The following is a 10800-nucleotide window of genomic DNA, read 5'->3' on the forward strand; positions in this document are numbered from 1 at the left end:
AGCTAAAGGTATTGGAGACGTTCTAATTATGAGGAAAGATGGCAAGAGGTTAGTAATTTCCAATGTGTTGTACATACCAGGCATGAAGAGAAACTTGCTCAGCATTAGGCAGTTGGTCAAAAAGAACTACAAGGTGTCGATCGAAGACAAGATGATGAGAGTTGTCGACGCAGGTGGGAGGTTAATCTTGAAGGATCATATGTCTCAGAATAGAACCTTCAAGATCGAACTCAATGTGATGGAGTGCGAGTGCCTTGCAACTACAGCTAGCAAAGATGAATGGATATGGTACTATCGACTAGGCCATCTCAATTTCAATGGAATCAGAGAGTTGAAAAGAAGAAATATGGTTTCAGGGTTACCAGATATCGACATTCCAAGAGAAGTGTGTGAGGAATGTGTGTAGGCGAAGTAACACAAGAACAACTTCACCAAGGACGCGGGAAGCAGGTCGAACATAATCCTTGAAGTCATATACTCTGATGTATGATGTATGTGGTCCAATCCAGGTGGATTCGAATAGAGGTAACAAATACTTTGTTACATTCATAGATGATTTTAGTCGAAAACTGTGGACTTACCTAATCAAGAAGAAAAGTGAAGTGATCGATGTATTTTCCAAGTTCAAATCTATGGTCGAAAGACAAAGTGGTCGAAAGCTCAAGGTCCTGAGAACTGATGGTGGTGGAGAATATGTTTCGAAAGACTTCGACATGTTATATGAGAAAGAAGGGATTGTGCACGAGGTGGTGCCACCTTACAATCCATAGCATAATGAAATTGAATAAAGGAAGAATCGAACCATCATGAATATGGTGAGAAGTATGTTGAAAGGCAAGCATTTACCAAAAGAGTTTTGGGGTGAATTTGTGTCGATGGCAACATACATTTTGAACAGATCTCCGACAAAGAAGCTAGAAGGAATTATTCCAGGAGAATGTAGGTCAGGTGTAAAGCATAACTTAAGTCATCTGAAGGTATTTAGATCTATAGCACATAAACATGTGCCAGATCAGTTGAGAAGAAAATTGATGACAAGTCGAGTCAGATGATCCTAATAGGATATCATTTGAATGGAGGTTACAAGTTGTTTGACCCAGTGAATAAGCAAGTGGTGATCAACAGGGACATGATCATAGATGAACTTAAAGAATGAGATTGGACTGAGAATGTAAATAAGGATTCAGTGAGAATCTTTTGTGAAGAACCAACCACTAAAGTCGAAAGAGAAAAAGTTCAACAAGAAAAAGTCAGAGGTGATGCAGGCCCAAGAAGACCTCATAGAACAAGACATATGCCTGCAAGGTTGCAAGAACGTGTGATTACATCATATGATGTAGTCAATGATGAAGGTGAGTTGGTACATTATGCTTTCTACGCAGATGTAGAACTCGTTAATGCAACTGAGGCATTGAAGGATTCGAAGTGGGTGAAAGCTATGAATGAGGAATTGAAGTCCATCGAAGACGACAACATTTGGTCACTTGTCGAATTGCCTCAAGGAAAGAAGACAATTTATGTGAAGTGGATATACAAGGTGAAGTATAATCCCAAAGGGGAAGTGACTCGACACAAGGTAAGGCTTGTGGCGAAAAGATTTCTTTAGAAGGAAGGAATCAAATTTGAAGAAGTATTTGCACCTGTTGCTAGGATCGAAACAATCAAGTTGGTTATTGGTCTGGCAAACATGAAAAATTGGCACATGTGTCAGATGAATGTTAAATGTGCATTCCTGAATGGACCCTTAGACGAAGAAGTCTATGCTGCATAACCAATTAGGTTTGTGAAACATAGCAAAGAGAGAAAGGTGTAGAGGCTGCATAAAGCCCTGTATGGACTGAAGCAAGCTCCAAGAGCTTGGAATAAGAAGATCGACAGTTTCCTAAGGGAGAAGGAATTTGTGAAGTGCACAACTGAGCATGGAGTATATGTAAGAAGAAGCAAGAGTGAATTTCTTATACTATGTCTCTATATCGATGACTTGTTGATAACATGTAGCTATAAGAAAGAGATCGAAGACTTCAAAGGTGATCTTAAGGTTAAGGCTAAGAAGAAGGTTGTTAAGGTCAGAGCAGAAGCTAGCACGAGCACTGATCCTCAGGCTCTGGATTCTTCATGGGAGAATCTTCAGAAGTGGATGAACTCTGAGTTTGCAAGACTCGTGAGTTTCTCGGATGCTTTGAGAAGTGCAAATGTTCAAATGGTGACTGAACGAGAAGAAGCCAGAAAGGAAAGAATCATATTATTTAATCTTCTCAAGGAAGTTGAAGCTAAGGCTCTTCAAGTTGTTGAAGAAGAAAATCTAAGAGCTGCTGAAGAAGCTAGACTTGCCAAGGAAGCTGAAGATGCAGAAGCTGCAAGACAAGTTGTTGTTGTCTCCATTGTTGATCCTTCCATCTCGCGTGTGGAGCAAGCAATTAGAGAAATCAGAGAAGAACATTTTTTCTTCAAGGAAAGCATCTCCCAACTGAAGGAAGTGAACGAGAATGTTCACAACATGCTGCAACTGATCCTGGCCAAGTTGTCTACTCCTTCATCCTCTGGACCTTAGACTCTTAGGCTTTTACCTTTTGCTTCTAAACCTTAGGATTCTATGCGTTTATGTTTTTAATCTAATATTTTGCCTATCATCTTTTTAATGAAGTTTTATTTCTGTTATCTTTTTCTTTTCTTTGTTATGTCTTATGTTTTCTATGTTTTTCACACATAATCAACTTTTTGACTATGAAAAAAAAGGGGAGTAATAATTGAAGTTAATATTTTGATGCTAATAGTCATATTCCTGAAAATGAACTGCTCACATTCTAACCCATATAAACTTCTGTTTCTGTTAGAATTTTTTCTCTCTCTCATGTATCATGAACTGATTCTACATATCAGGATCTAAGCTTTGAATTCAAATCAGGCTCTAAGTATTCAAGATCTTATTTGAGAAAACTCAATCAAGCTCTAAGTACTCGAAAATCTTATTTGGAAATCAGACTCTGAGTTAATCAAGTCAACAATCAGGCTCTGAGAATCAAACTTTTATCGGGCTCTGAATAACTTGACTAAGCTAACTAGACTTTGGATTTTCAAGATCCATAGCTAACCAGTCTCTGAGTTTTCAAGATCTTGCTTGGAGGTATTGGTTTTAAGAATCAATACTTTCAAAGATCTCACTATCTGATCTATTGCAACCAGGGGGAGTTACCCAAACGGTTCTTAATCAGGATATCTGATCTTAATCAAGTTTTTGACTGAGGGGGGAATTTCTCTTGTAAAGGATAAGTATTCCTTACCTTCTTTTCCGAAACATTTTCTAATTATGTACAAAATTGTGTCATCAAAATACATAGTTTTGTCATTATCAAAAAGAGGAGATTGTTAAAACAAGATTTGGTTCTGCAATATATCTCTGAGTTTTGATGATAACAATGAGTATGTTTGTATGAATAATTTTGGTACTCTAACGATTTTTATTTTTGAGGATTTAACAAACATGTTCTAATATGATTCAAGGAGTTTCCATATCATTAGAAGAATCAATGTTACGTTTCTGCGCTACACATGTTCTGCTGAACAGTAGCAAGATGCTTTAGAAGCCTATGTAGTATGTGACTCTGATATGCTATCTGAAGAAACCAAGTGCTGAAGATCTGAAGACAGAGTTTCTAAGGGAACAATCCATATACTTAAGACTTTTGTTTCTGAAGATAAGTGATACTGAAGATCAAGTGATGAAGACTCTGAAGATGAAGTTCTTAAGACTCTGAAGATGAAGTTCTTAAGACTCTGAAGACTTGAAGTTCTGAAGAACCCAAACTTATTTTCTATCTTCTAACTCATTCTCAGCAGAGCCTCTGAAATCCAAGAAGAATGGAAGATAACGTTTACGTAGTACATAGTACGTGGTACAAACATAATGTTTCACTCCATTACCATGAAAAGACGGACGCGTCGTACGATCTTGTCTCTCACTACGTTCAAGCTGCCAACTTTTTGGAAGTCCCAAATTTGCCCTTCAACGAATATATTATTATATTGGTTATATATATGCTTGAAGACTGAAGAGAAAAGGGTGCTAATTCACTATTGTTCAAAAGCTCTTAAAAGACTGTTCATAAGCTTTTCATATCTCTAAGTCTAGAATCTGAAAATACTATTTGCATTCAGCTTATGTAAAAGCATTTCATTGTAAACAAATCTTATTTCAAACGGTTGTTTGTTATTCCTCAAGAGACCAGTTGGTCAAATTTCTTGAGAAGTCTAAGATTAGTGTGTCTTAGAGGTTGTATTGTTAGTCACATGTAGTTAGCTTGTGCATTGTAATAATCTTGAGATTATTGGATTAATATCCTGTGGATATGGCGAAATCACCTTGGCGGGTGAACTAGATTAACTTGATATTTTTCAAGTGAACTAGTATAAACATACCTTGTTATTTCCTTCTTGCAAATCTATCTCTATTATCAAGAAACAACTTCGTTTTAAAGGGAAAAATTTTTGGTGTTAAAACTTTATTCAAACCTCTCTTTTCTAGTATTTTTCACACCTTCAACGATATCTATGTACTTGCTGTGTAATACAAATAATGCGTCCGAAAATATATTTCCAAAAATTAAAAACATTTTCGATTTATCATATGATTCTTTTCTATCTCATAGAATATTCTAAGGAATCCCCTTACTTTTGTATCCTCGTGGGTCTGGGTCTGACTAAGAGAGTCATCTTCATATTTGCCACAATTTTTTTGCTGTATAAGTAAACTAAATAAAATAGAAGTCATTGCACTTTTATTCTTATAGTATTATAATTTTGATTAAACATGTAATTTCCTTTAAACGTCATTTTCTGTAATTTTTTGTTTTGTTTCGTTGAGTCTTGCAATTTTTATTTTGGTTTTGGTTTTTTCTCTTTTGTTTTGGTCTATAAAATTTATTTATGTTAGAATTGATTTTGTAATATATAAAATATTTAATTATGTCATCAATATTGGAGGGATTAAAATCAATATTTTTGTATTATTATTTATTAAGATCAGTTTTAATACAAATCAATTCTACATAGATTAAAATAAAAGACTAAAAAAGCCATCGAAATAAAAAAAAAATTGTAATGGTCAAAATTAAAGAAAAACAATTAGAAGACTAAAACAAACGTATATATTTGCGAGAATCAGTTATATATTTGTTTAAAAGTAATTTTACTCTTGTAATATAATTTTGCATTCTCATTGAACAAATTAGATAATGTGGCAAAGAACTCGCCCCAAAAGGAGAGAAATACTTATATTACTTAAATATAGATTACTTAAGCACACACTCAAAATATACATTATTTAGATATTTTAAAAAATATAATATTAATTTTTTCTCTTTCATAATTTTTTCTCGTATGTATATTTATTTTATTTAGTAGGGTCAATTTTACGTTCATACAACCAGGTCCGTTGCAAAGAGCCTCTAAAATAAGAGTGTTCGCATATTTTTTTTCTCTTTCCTATATTTTGAAATAAATGATGTAGGAGAGAGAAAAAAAAGTTTCACCCATAATCTCCACCATTTATTTTAAAATCCAATGGTTCATATTCATTCTCACATTCTCATATAAAAAAGGCATTCTCATATGATATGCCCTATATATATATATATATATATATATATATATATATATATATATATATATATATATATATATATATATATATATATATATATATATATATATATATATATATATATATATATATATATATATATATAGAGAGGAGGGATCAAATTACACCCGAAGAGTTACACCACGAGTTACACTCGTTCAATAACTACATCTCGAATTAATATTTTTTAAATTCAACCGTTGGATTGAAACATAATATCATATAGATCATACCTATAAAGTTTGAGCTTAATCTATAATGATTTACTATGTCATTGAATTACATCAAAATTAACGCTATATGGAAGCTCATTTTGACGTTAATCTTTGGATATCTTGATGATATAGTAAATCATTATAGATTAAGCTCAAATTTTATAAGTATGATCTATATGATATTATGTTTCAATCTAACGGTTGAATTTAAAAAATATTAATTCGAGATGTAGTTATTGAACGAGTGTAACTCGTGGTGTAACTCTTCGGGTGTAATTTGATCCCTCCTCATATATATATATATATATATATATATATATATATATATATATATATATATATATATATATATATATATATGCTGTTCGGTTCAGTTTGGATCGGTTTTGAAAAATTAATTCAAAATATGATCTGAACCATTCGGTTCTCACAAAATGGCATTCAAACAGATCCAACGAGTTTCAATTTTTTGTGATTTTCGACTTTTTTTATCGGTTTGCGATTTTTGTTTGGATTAGTTTGGATTTAAACACCTCTACTCTAAATTATTGTATTATATATATATATATGATCGTACCTGATCAGAAGAATCGTCAAGGCCTGCTCGGATGCTGGTCTTCGTAAAGTGAGAGGGGGGGTGTACCTGCAAGGTACTCCGATGCCAAAGTGAGTAGATGAGCAAAGGAGAGCAAGTACTAGCTAAGGTTAGAAGAGAATTGAATACCTGACCCTCTAGTCAAAGAGGGTATATATAGCCCCCAGCGCTGGGCCATGATCTCGCTATTGGGTTGGATTCCCAAGCCCAACTAGGAGACTGCCAGGTTTCCTGGGCGGAAATATCGGAGGTGCGTGTACGCCCTCTGTCCTGGTTAACCGCTCCGAAGTCCAAGGGAAGACGCGGTCTTTTAGGAGCCACGTGGGATCCGAGTTGTTCGGAGGATTGGATATGAAAGAGCTCTGCGCGGAGCAGGGTCCTCGGCAAGGATGACGTCCGGGGGAGAGTTAACGCCGAGTAAGGTCGTCCGCTCCGGGTAGGGTGTTAGTGCCGAGCAAGGCGTGTCGGGAAGGCAATGAACTATTCATGGGCCTCTGAGGCTTATTGGGCTGAAAGCGGTGTTGGGCCTAGCCTTGGCCCAGTCCAGAACAGGAGCCCCCCAAGTCGGAGTTTTCTGGTTAAGAAGCTGTGACTTTGCTTCTACGCTCGGACCCCAATTCTCGTGGTTGCTCGGTGAATCGGTCCTCGTTACACAGACGCGCTCGGAGGAAAATCCAGTGGTGGGCGAAACGTCGCGCGTGGGAAGCACGCGCTGACGTGGCATAGGCAATGATGGCCTAGGGTCTAGGAGGCGGCGCCTGTCAGGAGAGGTGACGCTTCGCCTTCCGAGCCTTTTTCCTATAAAAGGGGGCGAATTCTCTCATATGGGAGTTTTCCTTTCTCTGTTTATCTGCTCGGCTTCGATCAAGGGTTCCTCGGAGAATAATTTTCCAGCTCGTTCACCATATCAAGATCGTTGCCTAGCGAAGGATTCTCCTCGGCCGTCCTCATCATGTCTGCAAGTAAGTTCGTTTAGCCTGTCGTTGCTTTACTATTTTTCATAGGATTTGTGTTTCGCTTTCGAGGTCTTCGCCATCGTCATCCTCCCCGGGTTATCTAAGCGATGCCCGGGGGTCAGCGTGGGTTGGCAGGCCGGAGTACGTTGGCGTTAAACTGCTTAAGATAAGCTTTCCCGTTGTCGTGTCATCTGTGAGTCCTCGGCTGACGAGCGTTGTTCCTCGATGGGGGTTTGGCCGGGGGCTCTGCTGCTCCTGCTCTACCCTTTCGCTTGCCTTGCGGTGGAAGGGTGGATTTGATGGACTATCGAATTCACTTCTCCCTTCTGCGTGCAGGTGAATCAGATTCGAGTGCTACCTCAAGATCCGGCTCGGACACCGACTCGACGACCAGTGACTCCGACAGCTCGACGGCAACTAGTTCCGACGTCGAAATTATTGAGGAAGATGGCACTCCCTCGGCCGAAGGCGCTCACACGGGATCCCCTGGTTCGAATGCCGAGGGAGGGGTTCCCCCTATGCCGTTATTCAGTTATGAACATATCGTTGCGCCCGATTGGATAGCCGAGGAGGCTCTATCTGTTGTTTCTCGGTACACCGCGTCTCTGGATGGGGCGTTTACAGAAATTGAGGTTCTGGGGGAAGGCGATCCGCCCAATTATCAAATAGGTTGCCCGTCTCCGGACGAACGCATATGCTCTCGGTTTGCCGGGGACGGATTTGCGATGTACGATTACGTGTTTAGGGAGCTCGGCTTCCGGTTACCTTTCTCTGGTTTTCAGGTTTCAGTTATGGCGTTTCTATCTCTGGCGCCGTCCCAAATTCATCCGAATGCTTTTGCTTTTATGCGGGCATTCGAGATTGTTTGTGATTATTTGGGTATAGGCGCAACGTCTGCGTTGTTCGGAAGATGTTTTCGTGTTCAACGGCAGGCGTCAAACGGGCGGTACAGCTGGGTTTCGTTCAGGAACGCCGAGCGTAAACTCTTCGGAATGTATACTGATTCCGTGAAGGGTTTTAAGGATCGATACTTCGTAGTCCGCCCCCTAAGTCCAACGGCCTACTCTTCGGTGTCGGATATGGTGGCCGAGCGGGATGCCGAGGGGGAGATAGTGAGGGATGAATATGGGCAGGAAGTAAGGGAGTTCTGCACGACGTTTCCGTTTTTCTGGTGGAAGGGTCATTTTGCGTCTCCTCCGAAATACTATGCTTGGGAGGACGATGATTTGGATGATCAAGACCGGGAGTCATACTCGGTCCTCTGCAAATACGTAGATAGCTTTACTATGTCTCGTTGGGTGACGAGGAATGGGGATCCCGTATTGAACGAGGACGGGGTGCCGATCACGGAGCAGCGCCCTATTAATACCAAGGCTTTGCTAGCTTGTCGGACTCCCGAGGAGACCCGGACGTTGCTAGGTTGTGTCCATTCACCTTGCTTTGTGATCTCTGTCCGGTATTTTGCTAACTTGTTTATTTTTTCTTTGCAGAGGCTATGCCGGAGAAGGAGGATAATATCCTGAAACAGGCATTGGATGCGAGGAAGAATCAGAAGAAGAAGAACCAGGGAACCGGAGCTGGAGAGAACTCAGGCTCGGCAGGCTCTCCTCACAAGATTCATGTCGACGAGAGGTCATCCAAGAGATCTCGTCCTTCCGAGGGGGGACGTCCAGATCAGTCGAACCTAGGTCCCGGGCGCGCCTTCGTGTTGCCTCCTTGCTACAAGGATGGAGGCTATTTCGAGAAGTTCCCCTTGGTTACCTCACCGGACGAAGCTCGTCTGATCAATGATATGGACCCCCCGTCCCTTCAGAAACAGTTGGCGTGCGACAGTGCTGCCATGGTGAGGGTCTTGGGGATGGCCCAAGTGTTGGCCAGTGGAGGTTCGGGCTCGACCGAGGCCCTGAAGGAGGCCGAGGCGGCTAAGAAGGTGGCCGAGGACAAGGTGAAGGCCATGGAGACCGAGCGCAAGGAGTTGAGGAAGAAGGTCGACGCGGTCCTGAAGCAGAAAGACGCGGAGGTTGCGGCTGAGAAGAAGAAGCTGGCTGACCTTCGACTCGAATGGGCTCCCTCGGCTGACGAGTCGCCGGATGTGGCAGCTCTAAAGTCTAGGGCTGAGTTTGTGGAGAAGATAGAGAGCCTGAAGATAAGTCTGGCCGACATGGCCGACGTCGGGTTCGAGCGTGCTCTTAACCAGCTGAGGCTTCTGAACCCTGGTTTGAAGGAGGATAATGTCGGGCTCTCTTCGAGGATCGTGGATGGCGTGTTGGTGCCTGAGCCCCCGGGGAGCGAAGAGTAGAAAGTGTAGTTCCGGGCCTGCGTGTCCGTCTTTCCCGGCCTGCGTGCCATTCTTTTTGTTGGGCTATGCCCGGATAATTTTTGGGGCCTGCGTGCCCGACAATGATTGTAACTTTTGACATCGCCGGCCAATTTGGTCGGTAGCCTTAATGTTTTGTAGCTTCGCTTGTCTATATTCGTTTACTCGCTCCTTTAAAGTATTATCGTTGTATGCTCGTATTTTGATAACACTTCTCGGTGCTCGGAAACCGGGGTGTTTCTTCCATACTTAGGATTTTTTCGCTTTTAGCCGGCTACGCTTGGGTATGCCGGGGATCTGCTTATGTCTGAATTTTACTGTCGCATGTTTGCATTGCTGTGTATTGATGATTATGGGATCCGCTCGCGTATTCCGGGGACCTATCTGATGATTAGAATTTCGAGTAAGGACGATGCTCGGCTTAGATAGATTGCCCGGGCGTGTTGAGTACGGTCCGGGTGCGCAGAGCAGGTGTGCGCTTTTAGCGGGTACGAGACCATGTTTATGGCCAAGTTCTCGCGGCGTGAACGATCCCATCGCGAGCTGGGGTTCTGCCAATCAGGTACTTCCGCGGAGGGTCTAGGTGTAGAGTCTTCCGCGTGGTCGGTTTTCCCATTTCGTGGGAGGATCCGACCGTTGCTGTCGTGGAGTTCCCGTGTTCGTACCGATGACGCGGGTTCCTTCCCGGCCTGCACTTGTGCGGGATGCAGGTCTCCGGGGGTGTTAGGTCGAGTCTAACTGTGATAACGTCTGAGTTTTTCAGCGTTCCAAGGCCGAGCAAGTTTTACTCCGAGGAGATCTTCAAGGTAGTAGGCGCCGTTCTCGGTTTTATCGTAAACTCGGTATGGGCCTTCCCAGTTCGGGGCTAGTTTACCCTCGCGGGAATCTTTCATATTTCTGCGGAGCACTAGGGCGCCGACTTCGAATTCGCGCTTGGTGACTTTGGTGTTGTAGCGGAGAGCTATCTGTTGTTTTAATTTTGCTTCTCGGAGGGAAGATCCCGTGCGGATCTCCTCGACCATGTCGAGTTCTTCCCTCATAGCTTCGTCATTGAGCTCTTCTTCGAGGGGTGCCTCGGT

This window comes from Vicia villosa, linkage group LG3 (genome assembly GCF_029867415.1).
Source record: "Vicia villosa cultivar HV-30 ecotype Madison, WI linkage group LG3, Vvil1.0, whole genome shotgun sequence".
NCBI classification, from domain to species: domain Eukaryota; kingdom Viridiplantae; phylum Streptophyta; class Magnoliopsida; order Fabales; family Fabaceae; genus Vicia; species Vicia villosa.